This window comes from Schistocerca nitens, chromosome 1 (genome assembly GCF_023898315.1).
Source record: "Schistocerca nitens isolate TAMUIC-IGC-003100 chromosome 1, iqSchNite1.1, whole genome shotgun sequence".
Lineage (NCBI taxonomy): Eukaryota > Metazoa > Arthropoda > Insecta > Orthoptera > Acrididae > Schistocerca > Schistocerca nitens.
The window spans coordinates 528,050,581-528,077,641 of record NC_064614.1 but is presented as its reverse complement, the minus strand read 5'-3'; the positions used below and the strand labels follow the sequence as shown (position 1 = coordinate 528,077,641).

At 38.1% G+C, this 27,061-nt stretch overlaps 1 long non-coding RNA gene across 4 annotated transcripts; it reads left to right on the top strand.

The window, feature by feature from the left end:
• The first annotated feature begins 14,838 nt into the window (after positions 1 to 14,838).
• LOC126253473 (uncharacterized) lies at positions 14,839 to 26,201 on the top strand. Of its 4 annotated transcripts, none has more exons than XR_007545969.1 (8): positions 14,839 to 15,024; positions 17,587 to 17,680; positions 19,855 to 20,006; positions 20,110 to 20,256; positions 20,377 to 21,999; positions 22,054 to 23,124; positions 23,232 to 23,357; positions 23,451 to 26,201. It is a non-coding gene; the product is annotated as an uncharacterized LOC126253473 (long non-coding RNA). The 4 variants fall into 4 exon arrangements; XR_007545968.1 differs by having other exon boundaries at positions 22,036 to 23,124; XR_007545967.1 differs by having other exon boundaries at positions 20,377 to 23,124.
• Positions 26,202 to 27,061: the final 860 nt, after the last annotated feature.

The following is a 27,061-nucleotide window of genomic DNA, read 5'->3' as shown; positions in this document are numbered from 1 at the left end:
AATGGCTTCATTAACCCTATCGGAATTCGTTAGCTCATAGGTACTAACATTAATTTTTCGAATTCGATCTACAAAAGCTTCTATTGATTCCCCATTCCTTTGATACATTCTATTCAATTGTTCCCGATGATATCTAGACGTATTTTTCCTCCGATACCTTTCCAGCAACCCTTTTTTGCATATTTCAAATGTCCAAGCATTTCTTAATTCTTCATGGCATGTAACGTATGCTCTGGCATCCCCAGTTACTTTCAACTTAGCCACATAAAAAAGTGTTTCTGCACCCCAATTTCCCAATTTAGCGGCAGCGGCCGTGCTAAGGTTCTCAAAAAAAAAAAAAAAGAAAAAATCATAACATACTCCCCAGCTTTTCCCGAGACAGGGGTGACCAAAGACGCAGCGTTAGTGTCAAGAATTACTGCATTAACAGGAAACCGTTCCTTGCTCACTTCTTTAGACCAAGCAAGCTCTATCTCTAATTCCGAAACTCGCTCCAGTAGCTGCTGAATAGCCACTTCAGCTGACACAGACTGCTCCATCACTACCAGCTATCGAATCAAGACTACAGTAAGCCCAGAAAGAAGAACAGGAAGGGAAGATGGAGTATGCTACAGGTTCAGACAAACCACGAAACGAAAAACTGGCACTTACTTGTCATGTTGCAGGAGTTGCTGATCCTTCTCAGGTGCCACATATCCTCATCGATTACCAGCCACAGTTTCCTCCAAATCCAGGGAGAAGACCACTACTGTCACCAATTGTAACAGGAGAGTGTGATGCGCAGGTTGCCCGACAGACACCACTTGTAATAGGATGACCGGAGTGGTTGACGTGGTCAGGGTTGTAGGGCATGGCTGGGTAGAAGAAGGTGGCTGTTTTTAGCAATCTTCCTCTTCATACTTGGTTCTTCCAATACATTTTCCGGTAGCTCAGCCCCACTGCTCTGGTCGTGGTGGAGACGTGCTGATGCGCGCAGCCCGGGGAATGCGACGCCGTGCTCGGTCAGCGGCTGTGCAGGCAGTAGGAGGTTAGCAGCAAGAGGCCCGGCCTAGCTCGCCTCCTGCAGACGTTGTGGCTCGTGACGACGCCAGGAGTCGCCGGTGCATCAGCGGGCAATGTCCTCCACCAGCCAGTCCTCAGGGACAGCATCACTGATGACGACGACATAACAGCGACCGAACACCCAATCGGTCGAATCGATGTGACGCCCACCTCTGATGCCCTTAAATAGTGCAGACCACTGCTGAATCCGCCGGTTACGCAGCGCCATGTTTATTAGAATGTTCTTGATGAATTGGGTAACGTAACTGCGCCACACGTGGCCCACGCCTGCATAATTCTGCTAATGCTGCGTTCTGGCTGTTGATGGCTGCCGTGCAGGTACACACATAACGACGCTCGTTGCAAAACTGTGTCACCTACATAACGCGCCGGCCAGACTTCGTCCACTGTCTGCCATGAGGCTGTCACATCGTGCACTGAAGCACACTAAATTACAATTTTGCACCATATTTCCTAAAAATAGCCCCTTGTCCTCTACAACAATTTTACAAATCTGCATCTTGTAAAATACATATTTTCAATCACAAGATATGTTTCAACACTTGTCTGGTACTTCCTCAAGGCTTGACGTTATCCTTAATTTGTTTTGGTTATGTCTTAAATTTACAGAGCAGTATTCTTTGGTAAATTATAGACTGACAGCAAACCTTTCTTTTAACACTGGCCATTATCACTGTAACTGTGCATGTGACTTTATATTTACTACTAGAGTAGAATATAAAATGCCAGTTGTTTCTTAGCTTCACAGGTAAACTTGTTAATTTTTTGTACAGCAATGAAGTGGTGGAGCCAGCACTGTGAAAGAAATAATTGAGAATACAAAAAAATGCAGGAATAAGGAAAGTTATATATCAATAATTATGTAGAACAGCGAATTACAGTACGTTGTTAAGGTAAAGATGCTTTCATACAATGCCTTTTTACGTTTAACTTGCACATGGAGCTGGAGCTCATTTATGTTTGATTGTGTAGTTTGTTGAGTTTATCCTGTAAGGCAATTTATGTGCAATAGTGTCTGTTGACTCCAAAGGAACTATGTTTAAATTTATAGATGGTTCTAGACAAAGAAAAAAGTTGTGTGGAATGCCACTTCTGAAGATTGTTTGGATGAAAATTTGAGATACAGTGCCCTGAGTATCACTTATTAGATAAAAAGGCTCCAATCATATTTCTGTAAAGAATAAGACACGGTAGGTTTCTAAGTAGGAAAACTGAGAAGAATAAGTCAAAAATTTATGAATAGTGTATATGAAAACTGTGGACGAATATTCAAGCTATGGCGACTTAAATGCACAACTTAGGAGCCTGATATCTGAAGAAAAGAAGTGACAGGATATGTATAGCTCCTCAAAAACTACTAAACATAGAAAGGAAGCACATTGACGGTACAAAAAGTAAGAAACTGAGTAACACAACTTCTGTTCTAGTGGGTTCTTGTGTCCCTGAAATTCCCGAATTTGTCAAGTCTGAGGATGTCAATCTTCATATCATATTTAATGATTAAATATAAATGATGCATTGAAAGTAAGTTAACCTTCACACAACGAATAAGAACCTCCCATAAGTTTTTTACAATTTCAGGAAACATCACTTTTATTTTTATTTATTTTATCGTGTTCTGTTGATCCATCATGAGAGTTAATTGTATGGATATGGTACGAGCCATAATTATACACGAGAACAGTACTTATAGATGCTAATAGGTACAACGTTTATTACTGTATAGGAACAAAATACGCTAATCATTAGACGCTCAGGCATCTCCTGCAGTGAAAATAGGTAAAAAATAATCAATAATAAATTACTATTCTTCCACATTGCCAACTACAACTTTGACAGAATTGAAATCCTTTATTCTGAAATGAGGAATCAATCATTCAAACGAGTATGTAAGTTGCCAAGTACTAGCTAACAAAATTTTATTGGCAGCCTTATCGCTGCAGTTTCCCAAGCAGAAAATCTAAAATCTCGTTGTGATGTCCTCCTGAAATTTGCTGACAAAACGTAGTTATCACTTGTATTTATCATGCCTTACATACTTCTGAGTTTTGATTTTTTGTCATCTTTTCATCACAAAAAACGCAACACAAGGTCCCAAGCAAACAAGGGGATATGTAGCGTACTGCCTGCGTGTACTGAGGTAATGTGTGGACACAAGAACACGCTTGTGTAAATGCATTCTTTCCACAAATTTGTGTGCATGCCCGTTTATTACTGTATGACTCCAATTGTGCACGCCGAAAGAGGCATCGTGTGGACACATCTATAATTACTATTGTCATCTATAATTATGACTCATTCCATATTCATGCAATTCTCTTGCATACTGGATCAACGGAACACAAATAAATAAATAAAAATAAAAGGGATTATTCCAGAAACTGAGAAAAAAATTAAGGGAGGTTCTTAGTCGTTATGTGAAAATTAATTTCCTTTCACCGCTTCATTTGTATTTAATCATGAAATCATCTTCAGACTCTACAAATTTGGGGATATCATAGACATCATAATCCACTGGAACAGAGATTGTTTTTATAAGTTTCGTATTTTTTGCATTGTCTTTCAACCTGTTTACATGGGGCTCCCAAAACGAGATTTGCTAAACCAATTTTCCAATATAGTTTCTGGGTGGTCATGTAAACACTTCAGAATCGATTCTGGAAATCCGCTTCTATGAAATATATGAAAAGAACTATAGTTGCCAATTTTCCATTTCCATAATCGATTTTCGCTCCCATGTAAACGCAACTAGTTTTGTAATGTGCTTGGGTTGTCAAGTTACGTCTTGTTTCCTGAATATTCAGTTAATAAGGACTTATTGTGCAGTGAAGGAGAATTAGAAATATTAGACTGACCATGAAGCTGTCCACCTGTAATGTCTAAGCGAAGAGTATTAGAGTCGACACAGGTGAATAAGTAATAGTGAGTAAAACACATTTAGTGCCAGTAACTATATTTGCACTTCCAGGTAAAATACATGGAGCACAACAACCAAGGAACGTTTAATTACCTATGTAAAACTCTGAGCATACAATAGTAACAGAGATGTCTATTATATACCACATGATGTACTATGCCGCCGTTTCATACGAAATACATTGTTCACACAATTCCAACAACCCCCTTTGAACATATATTTTGTATTTTGCCTTCACAATATAAACCAAATAATCCCTCAAACTTCTCTTTGTCCAAGAGTTTTGTCAGAAGGTCAGCCAACATCTCTTCTGTGTGCAGGTAATCCACAGCGATGTTCTGTCGCTCTATGTGTTCCCGAATAAAATGGTGCCTTATATCAATATGTTTTGTTCTAGCACTAGTGGCGTCATTTTAGCTAGGTTAATGGCTCCTTTATTGTCACAAAAGATCGTTATGGGTTCAACTTTTAAATTGGGTTCTATTTCACATATTAATGTTCTTAGCCACAATGCTTCCTGGGTGGTGTAAGACAGCGCCATATAATCGGCCTCTACGGTACTCAATGCAACAGTCTTTTGCTTTTGACAGGACCATGAAATGAGGCCTCCCATTAATTGTAAGCAGCAGCCAGTAGTGGAGTGCCTATCTCTGAACTCACACCCCCAGTCTGCATCGCTGTAGCCTTCTAGTTTTGCATTACCTTCTCTCTCTCTCTCTCTCTTTTTTTTTTTTTTTTTGTCATCAGTCTACTGACTGGTTTGATGCGGCCCGCCACGAATTCCTTTCCTGTGCGAACCTCTTCATCTCAGACTATCACTTGCAACTTACGCACTCAATTATTTGCTTGACGTATTCCAATCTCTGTCTTCCTCTACAGTTTTTGCCCTCTACAGCTCCCCCTAGTACCATGGAAGTCATTCCCTCATGTCTTAGCAGATGTCCTATCATCCTGTCCCTTCTCCTTATCAGTGTTTTCCACATATTCCTTTCCTCTCCGATTCTGTGTAGAACCTCCTCATTCCTTATCGTATCATTCCACCTAATTTTCAACATTCGTCTATGGTATCTTCATTCGTTATTTGAAGTTCGTCTTAGGTATCGGAATATCCTTTTCACAGCTTTAAAGTGCTTTTCCTTTGCAATATATGATCACTGCATTAGTGGCAAAAGCAATGTCGGGTCACGACATTGGAGACAAATATGACAGACTCTCTACTGCTTCTAAATATGGAACATTCTTATCACATTCCACATATATCTTATTTATATTTAATTTCGCTCCTACTTCCATTGGATTAGTTATGGGTTCACAATCACTCATTCCAAATTTCTTTAAGATTTTTATCTGTATATGATGATTGATTTATTCTCAATTCTTGTCTCTGTTCATCGTTAGTAATTTGAGTACCTAAATAACGTTTAACTTATCCCAAATCATGGACCTTAAACTTAGTTTGCATATGTTTCTTAAAAATTCTCATTTGACTTTCGTTTTCAGCCAGGATAAAGAAGTCGTCCACCCATATTGCCATTATTATTATCCTTTCTCTTTCACTTTGATCGTATATACTGGGATCTGCTTTAGATTGCTTCATATTCATATCATTAGAGGTTTATGTAGACATCGATTCCAGCAATGTCCACTCTGTTTAAGTCCATAAATACTTTTTTGCAAACGCCAAATCCTTTCCTTTTCCGATCTGGTTTTCATAGCTTCTCTTGGTGGAATGACATATATCCCCTCCTCCAATTTCCCATTTAAATATGGTGTTTTTAGACCCATGTGATGAATTGTTAAATTTCGTTTTGCTGCCAAGGCTAAAACATATGTCAATGAGGCATACTTGACAACGGGTGAAAAAGTTTTTTTGTAATCTACCCCCTGTTTTTGCGAAAATCCTTTTATCACAAGTCGTGCTTTATATCTTGGTGATGAATTTTTGGAGCTCTCGAAGTGAATATCCATCTTGCCTGTAATGGCTTCTTATCTGCTGGTATATTTACCCATTTAAAGGTTCTGATCTGAGATAAAGATTCCAATTCTCTCTTCGTCCCTTCTTTCTATTCTTGAGAGGTCAGGCCGCTCATTCCTTCTTCTGCTGTTGCTGACTCATCATTAAAAGACTGGGTTGCATACATTGCAAAATCCAGATATTCTTTTGGTTTTGGTAGGTACATGAGAAGAACACCTTGCATTATTCTCTTCATTTTGTTCGCCCTAAAACACATTGTCATCATAAATAGTCTCCATTTGCCCTTGACTGTCCTCTTCCTGTTATTCACTTTCTCTTTCTTCACGTAAGGTATCACGCATGGAATGAGGTGCAGTTAACTTAATACTCTTGCGCTCTTCAGAGTCCTTTCTATTTTCAAAGAATACTACATCTCTGCTTGTAACAATCCTTTTATTCAATGGATCCATTAATCGGTAGTCCTTTGAATTCTCACAAAACCCTTATATAGATTAGGTCAAGTTTCCTACCTACTCATATCTCATAGGGTTTTTTATTCTTTAATGCTTTTGTAGGTGATCTATTGTACAAACATACAGCTGTTGATACCGCCTCTGCCCAAAAATCTTTTGATAATCCAGCATCAGTTATAATACTCCTTGCTTTTTCGACAATGGTCTTATTAGCCCTCTCAGCAACCCAATTTTGAGATGGGCTGTACCTTATGGTAGTTTGATGCCTGATTCCCATTTTTGCCAGAAGTGTCTTCAATTTCTGGTTAAGATATTCTCTGCCATTATCAAACCCCATGATCTTAACCTTCTTTCCCGTCCACCTTTCGACCATATTACAATATTCCTCAAAAAAGTCACTCACTTGGTCTTTGGAACTAAAAAAATGAACATGAGCATATTGTGAATAATCATCAAAAAAAGGAGGAAAATAATGGCTCCCACCTATGGATTTGCACTCCATCAAGCCACATACATCTGTATGGATTAACTGTAAGACATCTGTAGATTTACTTTTACTTGTCTTAAAAGGTAGTTTCGCTCGTTTTCCTTTCATGCATATCTCACAAGGGTCCTTGGTTACACTATAATTCTGTATTCCCTTCACCATATCCCCCAATAAAGACATACTCTTTCTATTTAGGTGTCCAAGTCTGTGGTGCCGTAAAAAACCTTCTGCTGAGTATACTTAATGACCAACATTTCTATGTTTACTGTCAATGGTATCCAATATAAAAATACCCCTTTTATTACTTGCTGTAGTTATAACTTCACCATTTTCAGTGATTAATCTTGCTCAATGCATGTCAAAAATGACTGTATTTCTCTTCTTGATAATTTCCCCTACAGACAGTACGTTAGCATCAACATTTTTTACATAATGAACATCATGTGCTGTAACCATATTGGGTTCACCATTTACACTTACATGTAGGTCTAGTTTCCCAGCGAAATGATACTGGAGCTTGCTGCCATCAACAGTAGATATTCCCATATGAGTATTATCTTTAACATCATAAAGAAGAGATCAGTCTTTAACAATATGCACAGATGCACCTGAGTCTAAAATCAATTCCAGTTGATGATTACCCACATCTCCAAAAGAATAAAAACATGAAAGTGTCTTACCTTTCTTATTGGTCCCTCTCTCTGGGCTATCAGCAACATATCTCTTTTCCTGCGTGTCTGACCTTGGGTTTACTTTTTTTCTGCACTGAGATGCAATATGCCCCTTCTTCTGACATCTATAGCACCTCATTGATTTCTTCTTTTGGGTTTTTGAATAAAGAGCACATGCAGTTTCTTTCTCCAATACATGACAGCTTCAAGTACTCTTTGCATCCTGTACGATTTTCACTTTAACACTTGTCACCCGTGATCGGTATACCTGAGCTTTCCAGCCCCATAATCATAAGCATGTACTATTCGGGCAGTCCTGTCAACAGTAGTCTCCCTATCCATTCGTTAGCGATCTCAAACCCAATGTTTCTCATTCGGTTCCACGTGGCATATTTGTATTGTTGACGTATTCGTCTACATTCTTGCATTTGTCCAGGTGAGTCATAATTAACTCACGTAATAATCCTACTTTCCTTGTAAGACCTCCATCTTCAAATGCACTTCGTAATTTGTCCCAGACGTCCTTCGCCATTTCAGCTTTTTCAACGTGAACATAATACACTGGGTCAACTAGTAATATCAACTTTGATTTTGCTTCCCTATCCTTACTTGAATAATTCTGATCTGTGGATTTCATTGTCCCATCCACCACATCCCATAGGTCGTCTAAACGTAAATACGCTTCTACTGCAAATTTCCACGTCGCATAGTTTTCGCGACCCATAAGTCTTTCAATCAGCGGAATTTGTGCCGCGTTCGTTCTAACGGTAACTTTGATATTTCTTGACGAAAAGAATAATACCGAAGACTAATACAAAAGAGTTGCGTTCATCTTGTAAGGATAACTCGTACTTCACACAAGTGCACTACTTGGAACTTTTCCAATACTTTCTCACTATTATATTACGTATATACTTATTCCAAATGCATCACTGGGCCCATAACCTATTGAAGTCGACACAGATGAATAAGTAATAATGAGTAAAACACATTTAGTGCCAGTAACTATATTTGCACTTCCAGGTAAAATACATTGAACACAACAACCTGGGAACATTTAATTACATACGTCAAACTCAGAGCGTAAGTAGTATCAGACAGTCTATTATATTCCACATGATGCACTTCGCCACAGTTTCACGCGAAATATATTCTTCAGACAATTCCAACAAAGAGAAATAACGACTGTGTTGACTGAATCAGGAAATGGGTCAGGCTGGGCTAGCAAATCCGCTTTAGAGCCAAACATGTAAAGACGACAGCGAAAAACGGTTTCCGAAATTCGGTTTTCGTCTTTCACTTCTTGTGCTTTCAAGCAAGATGAATATTCGTTCATAGTTTTCATATACACTTTTCAAAAATTTTTGGCTTATTCTTCTCAGTTTTCATACTACGAAATTTACGGTATCTTTTTCGTTACAGAAACATGATCGGAGACCTATTATCCAATACGTGGCGCTCAGAGCAATACATCTCGAATTTTTGTTCAAATAATCTTCAGAAGCAATATTCCACGCGACTTTTTGCTTTGCCTGTATCACATAGAAATTTCAGCTTACTTCCTTCAATCGACATACATGTTGTTGCTGTTGTGGTCTTCAGTCCTGAGACTGCTTTGATGCACCTCTCCATGCTACTCTATCCTGTGCAAGCTTCTTCATCTCCCAGTACCTACTGCAACATACATCCTTCTGAATCTGCTTAGTGTATTCATCTCTTGGTCCCCCTCTACGATTTTTACCCTCCACGCTGCCCTCCAATGCTAAATTTATGATCCCTTGATGCCTCAAAATATGTCCTACCAACCGATCCCTTCTTCTAGTCAAGTTGTGCCACAAACTTCTCCCCAATTCTATTCAATACCTCCTCATTAGTTACGTGATCTACCCACCTTATCTTCAGCATTCTTCTGTAGCACCACATTTTGAAAGCGTCTATTCTCTTTTTGTCCAAACTAGTTATCGTCCATGTTTCACTTCCATACATGGCTACACTGCATACAAATACTTTCAGAAACGACTTCCTGACACTTAAATCTATACTCGATGTTAACAAATTTCTCTTCTTCAGAAACGCTTTCCTTCCCATTGCCAGTCTACATTTTATATCCTCTCTACTTCGACCATCATCAGTTATTTTACTCCCTAAATAGCAAAACTCCTTTACTACTTTGTCTCATTTCCTAATCTAATTTCCTCAGCATCACCCAATTTAATTTGACTACATTCCATTATCCTCGTTTTGCTTTTGTTGATGTTCATCTTATATCCTCCTTTCAAGACACTGTCCATTCCGTTCAACTGCTCTTCCAAGTCCTTTGCTGTCTCTGACAGAATTACAATGTCATCGGCGAACCTCAAAGTTTATACTTCTTCTCCATGAATTTTAATACCTACTCCGAATTTTTCTTTTGTTTCCTTTACTGCTTGCTCAATATACAGATTGAATAACATCGGGGAGAGGCTACAACCCTGTCTCACTCCTTTCCCAACCACTGCTTCCCTTTCATGCCCCTCGACTCTTATAAGTGCCATCTGGTTTCTGTACAAATTGTAAATAGCCTTTCGCTCCCTGTATTTTACCCCTGCGACCTTCAGAATTTGAAAGAGGGTATTCCAGTTAACGTTGTCAAAAGCTTTCACTAAGTCTACAAATGCTAGAAACGTAGGTTTGCCTTTTCTTAATCTTTCTTCTAAGATAAGTCGTAAGGTTAGTATTGCCTCACGTGTTCCAACATTTCTACGGAATCCAAACTGATCTTCCCCGAGGTCCGCTTCTACCAGTTTTTCCATTCGTCTGTAAAGAATTCGCGTTAGTATTTTGCAGCTGTGACTTATTAAACTGAGAGTTCGGTAATTTTCACATCTGTCAACACCTGCTTTCTTTGGGATTGGAATTATTATATTCTTCTTGAAGTCTGAGGGTATTTCGCCTGTCTCATACATCTTGCTCACCAGATGGTAGAGTTTTGTCATGATTAGCTCTCCCAAGGCCATCAGTAGTTCTAATGGAATGTTGTCTACTCCCGGGGCCTTGTTTCGACTCAGGTCTTTCAGTGCTCTGTCAAACTCTTCACGCAGTATTTTATCTCCCATTCCGTCTTCATCTACATCCTCTTCCATTTCCATAATATTGTCCTCAAGTACATCGCCCTTGTATAGACCCTCTATATAATCCTTCCACCTTTCTGCCTTCCCTTCTTTGCTTAGAACTGGGTTGCCATCTGAGCTCTTGATATTCATACAAGTGGTTCTCTTCTCTCCAAAGGTCTCTTTAATTTTCCTGTAGGCAGTATCTATCTTACCCCTAGTGAGACAAGCCTCTACATCCTTACATTTGTCCTCTAGCCATCCCTGCTTAGCCATTTTGCACTTCCTGTCGATCTCATTTTTGAGACGTTTGTATTCCTTTTTGCCTGCCTCATTTACTGCATTTTTATATTTTCTCCTTTCATCAATTAAATTCAATATTTCTTCTGTTACCCAAGGATTTTTATTAACCCTCATCTTTTTACCTACTTGATCCTCTGCCGCTTTCACTACTTCATCCCTCAAAGCTACCCATTCTTCTTCTACTGTATTTCTTTCCCCCATTCCTGTCAGTTGTTCCCTTATGCTCTCCCTGAAACTCTCTACAACCTCTGGTTTAGTCAGTTTATCCAGGTACCATCTCCTTGAATTCCCACCTTTTTGCAGTTTCTTCAGTTTCAATCTGCAGTTCATAACCAATAGATTGTGGTCAGAATCCACATCTGCCCCTGGAAATGTCTTACAATTTAAAACCTGGTTCCTAAATCTCTGTCTTACCATTATATAATCTATCTGATACCTTTTAGTATCTCCAGGATTCTTCCAGGTATACAATCCTTCTTTTATGATTCTTGAACCAAATGTTAGCTATGATTAAGTTATGCTCTGTGCAAAATTCTACAAGGCGGCTTCCTCTTTCATTTCTTCCCCCCAATCCATATTCACCTACTATGTTTCCTTCTCTCCCTTTTCCTACTGACGAATTCCAGTCACCCATGACTATTAAATTTTCGTCTCCCTTCACTACCTGAATAATTTCTTTTATCTCATCATACATTTCATCTATTTCTTCATTATCTACAGAGCTAGTTGGCATATAAACTTGTACTACTGTAGTAGGCATGGGCTTTGTGTCTATCTTGGCCACAACAATGCGTTCACTATGCTGTTTGTAGTAGCTATCATGCACTCCTATTTTTTTATTCATTATTAAACCTGCTCCTGCATTACCTCTATTTGATTTTGTATTTATAACCCTGTAATCACCTGACAAAAAGTCTTGTTCCTCCTGCCACCAAACTTCACTAATTCCCACTATATCTAACTTTAACCTATCCATTTCCCTTTTTAAATTTTCTAACCTACCTGCCTGATTAAGGGATCTGACATTCCACGCTCCGATCCGTAGAACGCCAGTTTTCTTTCTCCTGATAACAACGTCCTCAAGAGTAGTCCCCGCCCGGAGATCAGAATGGGGGACTATTTTACGTCCGGAATATTTTACCCAAGAGGACGCCATCATCATTTATCCATACAAAAAAGCTGCATGCCCTCGGGAAAAATTACGGCTGTAGTTTCCCCTTGTTTTCAGCCGTTCGCAGTACCAGAACAGCAAGGCCGTTTTGGTTAATGTTACAAGGCCAGATCAGTCAATCATCCAGACTGTTGCCCCTGCAACTACTGAAAAGGCTGCTGCCCCTCTTCAGGAACCACATGTTTGTCTGGCCTCTCAACAGATACCCCTCCATTGTGGTTGCACCTACGGTACGGCCATCTGTATCGCTGAGGCACGCAAGTCTCCCCACCAACGGCAAGATCCATGGTTCATGGGGGGGGATCGACATACATTGTTGCACAGAAATCGTTTCACAGCATAACCTCAACACGTTGCAGAATAAGGAGGATGCTAAGTTCACCCAACCTGGATATGACGTGACGTCATTATGACGTATATACACTTTAGTCGATTAACACAGCTATCGACTTTTACGAACGTTCGAGATTCTAAACTGTCGTCAGCTAGTGGTTTGCGATTCTGATAACAGCTCAGTGTGGCAGCGTATATGTATTTCGCCAAAATAAAAGTAAAAGAGCTGGATATTAATAGAAATATTCCTGACCGTGGCCTTGAAAACACCACAGACAACACGTGTCGTAAAAAAGTGAAGTCTTCTTGTGTCCCGACCAGATTAGATTGTGTGATAGTTGTATTGAACGCTTACGCAGAAAATAATATTTATTTATTATCAATATTTTAGTATGGTTTCATACAATTGGTCTTGTCAGTACATATTAGATTGTAGCAGCATACTCTTGCTGATTTTTTTTTCTTAATTTATATAGCTGAAAGAGAACTCGTGCAAGTTTGTTAGCTAAGTAATTTATATGTCCATCCCAAGATAGTCTCTTATCAACCATAATTCCAAGTAATTTTACACTAGGAACCGCAGAGGCAGGTACCTTAGTGTCCAGTAATGACTGGTGTGTAGAATGATTGAATTTCGAACTTAAAAAGAAAAATATGAGGCATTGTTGAAGAAAAATCGTCGACCGGAGATGAAATACGAGGGGAAGTGGATTTCTCAATGTAATCTTAACCAAAGGTTAGTGCCTTGAAGCATCTAAAGATTTTGGCTGCTGAGTGCTTCATCTCACCGAGTACGAATAACCGACGCACTTCAGCTGGGTCAGAAGTACATCAATTTCTGCTTGAGATTCACAATAACCACGCAATTGCCCGTCGTCATCGATGCTGAACTCTTTCAGCTTTTCTCTCATTAGTCTCTCGAATGTTGAACACATAATTAGAGACGAGCAAACGAAAAACAACGCACAGGACACAAACACGGTACAATTCAAGATTTAAACGCAAGGAACGCAAAACACATCTAAACGAATGGCGCAGAGCACAGCGTTAAGCCCGGTCCACACGCAACGATCTGTCTGCGCAGACATCGGTGCAGATGTCTGTACATGCAAAAGATCGCTGCAAATGTGGTGTGTTCACACGACACAAACCCCAATCTACTACTCGCCCGCCATCTGTCGGTGTAGAAAAGAAATATCAGTGGCAAGCGACTACGCTCCCCCTAAACGTCAAACATTTAATTCAGTTATTTTGAAATATAGAAATGGAGGAAGTTCTATTGTGGTCTGTGTTCGCAACTTGTGTTGCAAAAAACATTCAGACCAACCGCAGGAAACAGAGAAAGCGGGCAAAATGGTGTAGACAGTGGCTGCTAAAGCGAAAGCAGTTTTCTCACGTAAATTTACTGAGAGAGTTGCAGGACGAACCTAACGACTGGCGAAATTATTTGCGGATGGATGTCGAAACTTATAATTATCTCTTAAAGCTCGTAACCCTTCATATTATGAGAAAAATAATTGTATGGGAAGGGCAATTTCTCCTCATGAACGGCTGGCGGTAACATTGACACTCCAATTTCATCTTCAATTGTACTCCTGCTTGGTCTTGGTGTTTCTTGATCACTAAGAAAGCCAAGCAGATCAAAATACCATAACGTTGGCTGGTATACTTGATCTACTCCTACACCAGATCTAGATTTCTGAACTTTGGATAACTCAATTAGAGCATTGTATGCTGCAGTCTTTTTGTCTCGGTCACTATATTCTTTACTTTTAATCTTCCACAAACATGGGTACATGGGTGGTTTCTACATATTTCAATGAATTCACTTACAAACTCTCGAGAACACTGACGAGTATCAGCCAATTTAATGCCCGGTGCGCACAAATACAAACACTAGATGAGCAAACAGCTGTTTCGCGCCAGATTTGCGGCGATCTCCTGTCCACACGCTCCAACTTGTCTGCGCAGATGTGGTTTGAACCCACAGATTTGAGAGGTTTCGCTCAAACCTCCAACTCCAACTTCCAGGTTTGTACACACCTGAGGTTGGTGCAAATCTTCTGTCCACACGCAACGATCTGTCTGCGCAGATGTGATGTGCGCAGACATTTGCGCAGACAGATCGTAACGTGTGGACGGGCCTTTCTGTCACAACCTCTCGAAAGTTCACAAAAGTCGAATAGTCGATATACGGTTTCTATCGTTTTCGATGTAGCGTGTATACGTCATAATGACGTCACATCGTATCCAAGTCCGGTGAACTTAGCACTAACAGACACATCATTGTGGTCCAAAACCACTCGGAAGTGACGTCAAAATGACGTATACGCAAACGCGCTGCACACTTGTCGACTGATCGAGATCTGTGGTCGAATCGAGTTAGTGGGAAAAGCGTCTGCTTTGTTCTGCACTGTCATACTGACCGTGTATCTTGAGTGGTTGTGTTTTCGCTATCGAGCAAAATGTCTCAGGTGTATGAAAACATCTTTCGTGACGCTCTGAAAGATTTCAGAGTTTCGGAGGATGGCCTGATTTCAGGCTATTTTAATTCGTTGGAGGAGGTAATAATAATTTTATGTTAGAATTGGCTGGCTGCCAGTTAAGATTTCATTTTAATAAATTTTATATGTCGCTTTCCGCGATCTGATTCCAATTTTTAAGTGAGTTTTTTTATGTATTATGCAGTTTTTTGTTTTCGTTGTGAGGTGCTGCATTGTTACATTACCTTTACTGTAACATATACACGTGGAATATTGTAATTAATGATCGGTGTTTAGGAAGTTAATGGCAACTTTGTTTCAAAATTCGCCGTTTGTGAGTTCGTCATCTATGTATTACAGTAAGAGAAACTGAACATTGCAGCAGCTCAAGCGCAAACGTCGTCTCGAGTAAATGGCATAATTTAGAAGACACACACATGAAAATGGGGCTCAGGGCCTGGGAACAATCATGCAAAAGGAAAATAAAAAGCAGTATATTTGCAGCTAATGTCATTGCCAGAGCGTGGGCTCTGTATTCCACATAAATGTATCCTGCATTTTCCCTGGATTTTACGTAGTTCTTTCTAATTGCACTATCAGCTCCAGTGCATAATTGCAAAAATCCATTACTGCTGTTTTCTTTGTGCTGGCACTGAGCTGAATTTCATTGAGGTACTGAATTCAGAGATTAACTAGAAAACTGTCTATGCAGGGATATGGAGCTCTGTAATTCAAATGACTGTAAGATCCTTAGTTTCTCACCAAAGTTTCAGCAAGGTCAGTGACATCAACTATGAAACAACTGTTTTCATCAATAGCACTGTAATGAATGCCACTTTATGCAAATGTTGCAACATGACCACGTTGGGCCTCCCTACTGAATTCTGAGCAAAGGTGTATTGTTGATGGATGCTGAGTGAGAGCTTTTTGTTCAGGATACCATTGCTCAGTAATAACTGTCCACTTAATTAATACATGTTACGATGTTTCAATTATTACCACTGCTTAGGTGGCTGCTTAAGTATGTGTGGATAATGTTGGAACTCTATTGGGATTCCTGGATTATATTGGTAGACAAAGTCTGTCAGGATCTAAAATTTTCTCAGCACCACACTGAAATTTCGATGATAATGTAAGCTGTTTTAGTCTTTAGAAATACTCATTGGTGAATATGGGTCCTCATAGGGTATAGAACGTTATGACACTTTGAAGCCCTCAAAGTTAAACTTCTCTTACAGGTGTTCTTTCACATCTACACTCTTCTTATTGCCCTGCTAGATTTTATTTTAATTTCTTCTATTGATCTGGCTTTTACTGGAGATAATGATGATGGGAGTGAGTTATTAAGTCATTTATTTATTTTTCTTAGTTTTTCGTCTCACAACATAAGACTTGGTATGAGGCAAAATGTCTTCTGGAGATATTATCTCAGTTCTTCTACTGGATAGTGTTGACTTCTCGAGGAGGAGAAATGTTGAGGTCTGCATCTATAACCTTGTCAGGAATACCAGTAGTAGAAATAGATGGCAAATTATTTTTAAGTTTGGAGTGTATCAGTCAAATAAGCCTTAAAAGTGCTGTATTATTTCTGTTGGTGATAAGGAGGAATTCTGGCTAACCAGCCCAGATCGTGATTGATTTTGCTCTATTTGTCATTAGATAATTTCCTGTATCATACAATAACTTAAGTAAGACTTCAAGACAAGAAGTCATAGCTTATGGCTTGTATGATGTGGCAGAGTATGCAAAATTATGCTGTTTTTTTTCATATGATGATTATGCAGAATCATAAGTTGTGGTCCTTGAGGGGAGTGTCTCATGTACGTAATGGAAGTTTCATGAATTCTGTGAGCAATTCGTCGTATCATGCTCTCTTTCCCAGGTCTTTGTCACAGATTTCAATCCCTTTGCAAATTAATGTGCCAAGATGCTTGCAGATTTTGTGATTAAGCTTAATGGACGTTGTATTGAAGTAATGTAGTCAGAGGTCTTTCTTCCACTTTTGTTAAGAGTTTGACAGCTGAAAACTGATATTTTTCAATTGTAGGAGAGAAATCATTTTGTAATTTTTACAAAAAAAATTTCATGGATGTATTAACCAGTTTCAACTTTCATCAGTTGTACTGGATAGTTTTGATTGGTGATTGTCTTATTCTTAGTATATACAACCTGGAATTCATAGTATGCATAATTATTATGCTTAATAAAGCTTTTGTTGACATAAGGCAAGGCGTGCTTGAAATGAGGTTAACTGAAGCACTGATCAGTTAACCCCAAAACTAGGTCATTAAACTTCATGTGCACTTGGAAAATATTTTTCATCATCATAATCACAACTGAAAGAACATTTTATGATCACAATTTTAACTGAAGTCAACAGTAACATAATTTGTGGTCAGTGAATAACAATGGAATAAAAGCAAAAGAGCAAACAAATGAACTCCCAATTTTGTTAAGTCATCCATGATTAATAACATAACACTTACTTACTTTAGCTGTCAAAAACATCAGATGTGATGAAAGGCTGTGTACATTAAATAACTGAATTTTGTAAAGCCTAAAATTTCCCTCTTCATTCATGTTTCCCAGTTAACCTTAAGTGTAGTTACCCTCAGTTTATGCTACTGGTCACTTTATTCTCAGGTGGAAACACTTCTCGATCAGCTGAAAACTGTGGGGTTTTCATACTGCGTTAGAAGTAGTCGTTTTAAAGAGCCTTCTTCAGATGTTATGAAAAGTAAGTGAACTGCTGCATTAATTACTTTCTGTGGTTTACCATTTTAGTTCATATATGTATACTTGAAGGAAGAACTTAGTTTGCTGGAATTAGGGATAGTATATATAGGCTACTTTAAATGGACATTTCTTTCTAAGCTGCACTAACAATTGATGGAATTGACTGTTTTTGTTATTGTTAATAGTTGTTGTGATATGCAAGGCAGAATTGTATTAATTATTTTCCTCTGTGTTGACTTGTTTGTCATTTATCCATTTTCACAGCCATACACTCAGTAATTTTTACACACTTGCATTTGATAATAGGCTGGTTAAAATTATTAGTTGGTTGACAATTCCTGTTGGAGCTGGTTTCCTCCAGAGTGCTGAATGCGTCAGGTCCAAACTATCTCTGTTCGCCATTTCCTGACTGCCACAACAGCTGATCAATCCACTTCCATTTTCTTGTCTGACTTCCTTTCTTGATGTGTTTGAACGCCATGCAATCATTTGCTGCCTTCAACAAGATTGGCCTTAAACAACATTTTCAGACAGTAGGCATAACTACGTATCCTTACAATATCTTTATGGTGCTAGAGCTAGCTTTCACATCGTAACATAATGTGAAAGGCTGATCTCGTTGAAGGTAGCACATGATCGTTGGGACCAAATAATCTTACATTAGTGTAATGTAGAGTGGTGGCATAGTGCAACGGATAAGAAACATTCCTGATCCATATAAAGTTGTGGATTTGAGTCTTGACAGATTCTTTCATATTTTTTATACCAAAATATTATCAAAATTACTTCATTATTTTTATTTAGTTAATAGGTTTGGATGCAGTTTTATTTCTAACACTCTGCTGTGTCATTTTCGACATTGTATTTACTTTTTAATTCCTTATATTTCTTCTTCATATCATTATTTCATTTGAAATCAGCTTGTCACCTATAACCTGTAACTGAATACAAACCAGGACTGCTCATTAGTTGGTAATTTGGCAGTCCATGCAGCTTGTGTGAGGACAGTTTCAGGTGCCATAATTAATGAAAGGAAGAAATTAGTTTGCTTTTAGCATTGAAATACAATTTTTTTTTTTTCCCCTTGAGTTTGCTTATAGAGAATAGCTTCAGCTAGTTTCCTGTCACATGCTTAGTGTTGGATGTTTCACCATCAAGCCAGGCCAGGCAACAGCATTAGGTGTGAGGCTCTGCTGCGACTGCCCGTGGTCAGTGTATTAATTGTTGTGAACAAAGTACGATTAACAGTTCTTCTGTAGAATGCTGAATGCCATTTTCTAGGATATATTGCACATCATGTTATGGTTAGGTTATCAAATGAGTTTAAATTCTGGGCTATAAAATGTCGTATCTGCCACAGTTATGCCATTGGTCACTCCAAAACCAGTTGTCAGCAGAGCATGTCATATTCATGTTATTTCATAATGGCCACTTCCAAAACTGTCCAGAGTTACATGCATACGTCTCCCATCCTTTCGTAATCCCAACCTGTGCTCTGCCTCTATTGAGCTAAACCTACTTTTTTTAACATGAAAATTAAATTGAACAGCACTTGCTGAGTGACCTGCTCTGTTTGTTGCCTATAATACAGTAGCAGCCGGTGTGCCAACACTTTAGCAACAAGTGACAGATGCCAACTAACAAATAATTTTAATGAATCTATACTGCTGTGTTCATGTTGAAATGGTTTTTGATAATTGTGGTGTTGATATGTAAAACAGTAGTCAGCTCATTGAACCTATTGACAGGCATGTTTAGCTTTATTGTCTCCTAGTTAAGTTTATTTTTTGTAATTCCACATTTATAGTAATTACATTTTTCTATATAAGTGTTCTTCACATCTCCTTTGTTTACAAAGAATATTAATTCCACATTTATTGGAACCACAATAAAGCACTTCAGTTGCCCGAAATCAGTATGGTATCCTCATTGCACATGGCAGACAGTTCCATTTCTTTGCTAGATACAATAGGTGTGACATCCTGTAAAAGTTTGCTCCAGTACTATGTAAAGTAGATAGACAATCTGCTTCCATCAGTTCAGAACTTTGACAATACCTGTCAAATGAATGAAATGTTTTCTCACATTGTATTTAGTTAATTAACAATAACATATGTGAATTATTTAACAATAACAATGTTTTTTTGTCTGTGAGAAATATATTAACTGTTCCAGGTAAAACAAAGCATTTCTTCAAGCAAATGCAGGGACATGTCCCTATCCCCTTTTTTGGTTGTGCATTTGCAGTGGAGAGTGTGTGGTCGAGGCACTGTGTTTTGGGGCCAAAATACTATGAAAGTAAAGAGTCTAGTGTACCTGAGCACTTGGTAATATCATGCTGTGTTAAGATATACTTACTTTCCATAAAACAAGTTCGTTACAGGGAAAGTTTATTAAATAAATTTTATAGTAGTTCTTTACCCTCTTTAGGAAGACCATGTGACTCCTCGTAAGAGATTGAGGATCATGGATACTAGAAAATCTAACTGCCCAGCAACTTTAAATATGAAGTGTATAAGGGTGTATCCTGATTATAGTATGCACTCAGAAACTGAACACAGGGATACCAAGGCAAAAGTAAGTATCCAGTTTGGGTTCTGCTTGGAGAAAATTTTACATGATCAGTTGACGGTATACTTTAAAATCTATTGTTTTTAATGCTCTTAATTAAATAATTGATACATTTTTGTCTTACAGGTTCTTGCAAGTCTACAGAAAGATTTGGCATTGCCATGCCCGCCTAAGAGCTATCTGTTATTATTTGACTGCTTCCCCAGCAAGTGCACACACCCATGCTACTGAAAGTGTTGAAGCAAGTGGGTACATACATCCTTCACTTGTAAAGGAAATCAAAAACTTAGTACTCAGTGGCATGACATCTCTCAAAGTCATTAAGTTGGATCTAGACAGATTTGTTGAAATCAATTTCACTGGGACACACATGCCAGGTCAAATGAATACTACCTTCTACCCCACAGAGAAAACTATTTACAGTCACATTTATCGGACCCTTTATGGTACAAATAAAGTATTGTTTGACGAGACTAGACTGCAGAATCAGGTTGATGAGTGGCACAAAGACTCGAACAATCGCATGATTTATTATAGACATTGTACGGGAGCCAATGGAGAAGTGAAACCATTACTTTTTTGCTATCAGAGCAGTTGGCAGAGAGATCTTTTGAAGAAGTATGGGGGTAGTTGTTTGTTAGATGCAACATACAAAACAACAACGTATGATATTCTTTATTTTTTATAGCTGTTAAGAGTAATGTGGGCTATTTGGTTGTCGGTTTTTTTTTCATTCAGATTGAAAATGCAAGATTCATTCATGAAGCACTAGACATTTTCAAGGACTGGAACAAGGATTGGAATCCCCTCTATTGGGTTACTGATTTCTCGGAGTCTGAGATAAATGCAATTGAGCAAGCATTCCCTCAGACAAAAGTTTACTTGTGCCTTTTCCATCGAAAACAGGCATGGGGAAGATGGTTGAAAAAAAAGGATAATCTACGTGTACCAAATGACATGAAGACATTTCTGGATATGTGGCAAGAAATTTCAGAATCACCAACAGAGAGAGAATTTAGAGATCGCATAGAAGAGTTGCGTACGCATGAGGTTTCTCGGAGAAACGAGCGTGCATGGCCATACTTTCAGCAGCAATGGCTAACGGTATGTGAAAGATGGGTGAAAGCGTATGAGGACAAGGGCAGATTTGCAACTATTGACACTGAGTTGGAGCCATGAACAAGGTTGTAAAACATTTTTTCCTTAAACACAATTCAGACAGGACTTTAACTGGGGTTACTAAGGTTATAATAAACCAGTTTCTTCCAAGCCTAATTAGAAAGTACTGTCTGCAGAATTCTGCCATCAAAGCTTATAACAATGATGTTCCACTGTTTTTGCATAAAAAAAACAAACAAGTTTGTGAAACATGTCATGCAGCGATATGCATCAGCAAAAGTTGAGTTAACTGCAAGATCAGTGAGTAGGAGATCGGATGGTTCATTTTGTGTGGAGAGTGCAAAGTCCAAAAACTGTAATTATGTTGTAAACTTTGATATACCAGATTGCATATGTGAAGATTTTCGGAGATATAAATACCCATGCAAGCATTTCTGTGCAATCTTTATTTTTTACCCAGAGTGGGGTTTTGATAAAATGCCAGAAAGTTATAAGACTAGTCCATTAATCTGTCTTGATGAAATGTATGGGGTGGGCTTTAGAAGTGGCTCTTCAGTAATTTCATATGAAGGCAGTAGTAGTGACGAAGCTGTTGAGGAGGCAGTTGAAGCAGCTGAGGAGGCTGTCGAGGTTGAGGAGGCTATCGAGGTTGAGGAGGCTGTCGAGGTTGAGGAGGATGTCGAGGCAGCAAATACAGATGGTGTTGTTCAAACCCAGAATATTCCTTTGCAGCAGTTTGAAGCAAGGGAGCTGTGTAAACAGATTTATAATCTCACATACAACTGCAGCAACAGCGAAACATTACAAAAAGTACTTGAATCACTGAGCAACTGTGTGCAAGATTTGCAATTAGCAAATCCTGAAGTTGGTGGTCTCCCATTAGCAGTTCCATCAACTTCCAAACAATAGCGAAGAACGATGCCAAAAGCCTTACAAGATCTGTCTTAAACACATTATAACTTCCCATTTGAAGGGTAAGAAATGACGGTTTATTTGAATTTTAGATAGCTCTTTGTCTATGTAAAATACAAATAAGCTCCGTCATTTCTGAGCCTCGAGATGGAATGCTATGAGGTCTTTATGTTGGTCTCTGCTTTTAAACTTTGTTGCACATTTGAATTTTGAAGTAGCAATAGATAAAATATTATAAAAAGGATAGTTGCTACATTTGTGTGTGTGTTTGTGAGTGAGCGAGTGTGCGCGCGCGCTTTTGAAAAGGCCCTTGTTGCCCGAAAGATGAGTCCGACAGTCTTTTTGTTGTGCCTTTCTGTGACTCAGCATCTTCACCATTTGGTGAGCAGCAACAACTATCCTTTTCATAATATTGTTACATTCCATCCTGGATTTTTCGTTGTTCATTGGAGAAAAGATTTTTCTGAGGAATTAAACTAGATGGTAGTGTAGAACTTGCAAACTTTTTAAAATATGAAGTAAAAGATTTTAACTTTAAATTAGGTTAATTCAAATATGGGACAATGTTGAGAATTGAAAAGGTGGAAAAAATAAATAAGATATATCTTAGTGGCATTGAGATGTCGTATGACTGATGGAGGAAAGATTTTGCATTTCTTTTTCCAAGTAAGAATGCACTTACTCTCACTTGCTTCAATACATGTCTAGTGATTCACGTGAAACAGAGAAAAAGATAGACTGCCCTGTTAATGAACATGAGATTGCCCAGTATCACTCTGACAGAAGAGTATGGTGTTTCCTTGATATGGTATCTGGTCAGCAATGTCATTGGGACCAAATGAAGTAAGTATTGACTTTTTTTTTATTTGCTTTGGAAGCTTAATGTGTACCAGTTACCTACATATTGGATATCTACCACCTTGGTTCTAATGTTCTTAATAACTTTGCAGAGTTACTGCAGGTACCACACAGAAGCAATTACTGTTACTGGAATACCAGTAATGTTTATTAAATTCAGTTGTAAAGTAGTTCTGGGCATTGCAGCTGGTGAGCAATGTCATTGGGCACCAAAAGAAGTGAGTACTAAATTTTGGAATTGTGCCTTGAAAACATGTGTATCAGTTGTCTTCATGTTGCATAACTCAATTACTTGTTAATTTATTTGTTAGGTTCAGTTATGATGGATTTCTGGGTTCAGTCCATGGGAAAATTCACACCAGATTGCATGAAGACTGTTATATTCCAAGGATATCTTGGAAGATTGATAGTATTCCGGAAGGAAAACAATCCATATGGTATTTCACGTGTGTATCAAACTGCCATTTGTTGTGGCACATAAATGTTTGCAACTTGATTGTAATTTTTGAACAGTTTCTCAACAATCCAAGAATTTCTTGTAATGAGAAGTAGACATTGTTGTTTGGGTAAAGGAAATACAAATCACGGTCAATATAACTACCTTATTAACTTTCCACAGAGAAATATTTTTCACTACTTCTACTTAAAAATTCAAATGTGTGACAAAGTTTGCTTACAGAACTTGGCATAAAGATCTCCCTTATTTGTATTTTTTAGGTAGCTCTTATTGTTTGATCCTTCGAATGGAATGCTATGACCTCCATGTGATCTATTCCTTAGTAGTTAATTATCCATTAAGGCACAAATATATGAACATTACAATGAGAGGGGTATTTATGCCAGGCCCTGTAAAAGTAATGGCATCTTACTTAATATTATTGTTGGGAATTTGATGGCACAGCTGTGGGGAGACCACAAATTTCAGGGTTCGCTAACTGCAAATCTGGCACACAGTTGCTGAGTGATTCAAGTACTTTTCATAATGTTTCACTGTTGATACAGTTGTATGTGAGATTATAAACCTGTTTGAACAACACCTTCACTTCAAATTGCTGCAAAGAAATGGTTAAGGTATCAGTGTGATGCTCTGTATGTGTTTCCTCAACTGTGTCCTCATTGCTACTGTTTTCATGTGAAATTACTGCACACACACTTCTGAAACCAAACCTGTACATCTTGTGAAGACAGATTAATGGGCTATTCCTGCAGCTTTCTGGTATTTTATCAAAACCCCACTCTGGATAGAAAATAAAGATTGCACAGAAATGCTTGCATGGGTATTTATATATCTCAAAATCTTCACATGCGCAGTTTGGTAGAGCAAAGCTTACAACATAATTAGTCTTTGAACATTGTACTCTCCATACAAAACATTGTCCAACTTCACATTCACTAATCTTGCAGTTAATTCAACTTTCCCTGGTGCATATCACTGCATGACATGTTTCACAAACTTGCTTTTTAAAAAAAAAAAAAAAAAAAAAAAAAAAAAAAACAGTGGAACATGTCTGTTATGATTTGATGGCAGAATTCTGCAGACAGTACTTTCTAATTAGGCTTGGAAGAAATTGATTTCTTATATCCCTAGTAGCCCCATTGAAGGTCCCATCTGTGTTCCATTTTAGGAAAAAAAAAAGTTTACAATCTTGTTCATGGCGTCAACTCCACTTGTAATGTCAATGGTATCAAAATTGCCCTTGTCCTCATAAGCTTCCACTCACTTTTCATGTACCAATAGCCACTGCTGTTAAACGTACGGTGATGCATATTCGTTTTTCTGAGAAGCCTCACTATCTCTTCTGTATGATCTGTAAATTCTCTGTTGGTGATTCTGAAATTTCTTGCCACATGCCCAGAAATCTCTTCATGTCATTTGGTATTTATTCAGCCATCTTCCTCGAACCTGTTTGACTGAAAAGGCACAAGTAAACTTTTGTCTGAGGAAATGCTTGATCAGTTGCGTTTATCTCAGACTATAAGAAATCAGTAACCCAGTAGGTGGGATTCCAATCCTTGAAAATGTCTAGTGCTTCATGAATGGATCTCGCATTTTCAACTTGAATGAAAAAGAAAACCAAATAACCCACATTACTCTTTACAGCTATAAAAAAAAAATAAAGGCATATCGTGTTGTTGTTTTGTATGTTGCATATAACAACTATCCCTGTACTTCTTCAAAAGATCTCTTTGCTAACAGCTCTGATAGAAAAAAGTGATGGTTTCACTCCTCCATTGGCACCTATACCATGTTTGTAACAAATCATGTGATTGCTTTATTCCTTGTGCCACTCGTCAGCATGATTCTGCAATCTAGTCTCGTCAAACAATGCTTTATTTGTACATTACAAGGTCCAATATGTGTGAATATAATTTTTTTTTTCAGTGGGGTAAAATGTAGTATTCATTAGACCTGGTATGTGTGTCCCAGTGAAATTATCAATAAATGTATCTAGAGCCAAATTATTGGCTGTATGATGTCATTCCATCGTGCACCTGAATTTGTATTTCCTTTACAAGCTATTGTTAGCATGTGTGTGTGCTGATTCGCTGGAGAGGCAGAGAGATAGTGTTTCAGCTATCTTTGAGACAGTTAAAGGAGGTGCTTTAGAAATGAGTGTCCTGATTGATATGAAAAACAGTTTTCAAATTTTCTGTACAAACTATAAACAGTTCCTCAGTTGGTGATTGTGGAAGAGATTGCCATAGCCACAGTATTGATCCACTGTCAGGTGGTAAACCTAGGATTTCCTTCCAGTATGAGCCAAGTGAAGTAAAACTGTGGTTGGAGAAATGTTTTATATTCTTAAACTGAGTATTTGTAACCCATTATGGTGGATTGCAGTTCATGTGTCAACACTTAAAAATGTTTAGTTCTTCACTGATGACACTTGATACAATTTCAATTTTTAAGGCTATTCTGTGTCAAGTTAAATTTTGAATTATCCATTTAAGCTTATTTTTTGCTGTGTGGCAGATGGATTTATGTTCATGTAATATTTTTAACATTGATTGTAGTAAGCTGTAATAATATGTAAATGCCCAATAAAATAGATTGATATTTATATTTTTTGTTTCTGTATAACAATTCTGTAGCTTGGTGACCTGAGTTGTGTGTGTGTAAGATATTATCATTTCATGGGAAATGTGGCAATAACAGATCAGAAATTGTGTGCAGAATATACCTAATTATCAACACCTGTAAGCGGCTCAAGGTCTGGATTTCATTATAATTTCATTCTTAGAGAGCTGCAAGATCACCAATGGTATCTGTACGGATACCAGCTTCATATAAATTAGTAAGGTTTTTACTGACTATTATTCACCAAAGCCGACAAAACAGGCTGCATTCAGTAGTAGTACTACATAATGGTGATACTTCAGTACAACTTTGAACCCTTTAAGTGGTTTAGATCAGCTCAGCAGGAGCAAAGTATATTCTTCAAGGTATGTTTCACATGCAACTAAGAAACCTTTGCCTTGAATGTCATGTGATTTTGCACTCTGCTGCTAAGTTTTCCTTTTAGATTTATTAAATTTATTAAAGAGGCTTCTGTTACAAACACTAGCAATCCACATAGGTAACATGTGACTGATATTCCTTATGTATCACAACCTTATTTCAGTTTCACTCTGTCGTTGATGGTAACTGTTATGATGGAAGAGTTGATTTGTGCCACATTAAGGAAGATTAAGAAAAAAGTCATTTACAAACTCGTGAAAAGGAGGCAGGGTTCCCCAAAAGTATAAAGGTTGCCATAAGCAGTCACTTTTGTTGGATTAAGTTATTTCCATATCATTTCTGGATATTTCAGCCAGCTGCATCCTATTGTAGAGATAGACTAACCAAAAACCTTAGTGTTATATGAACAGAGCAGAAAAAACTTTATTAAATGCACAAAGGACTGGTAACTACCTTCATGTA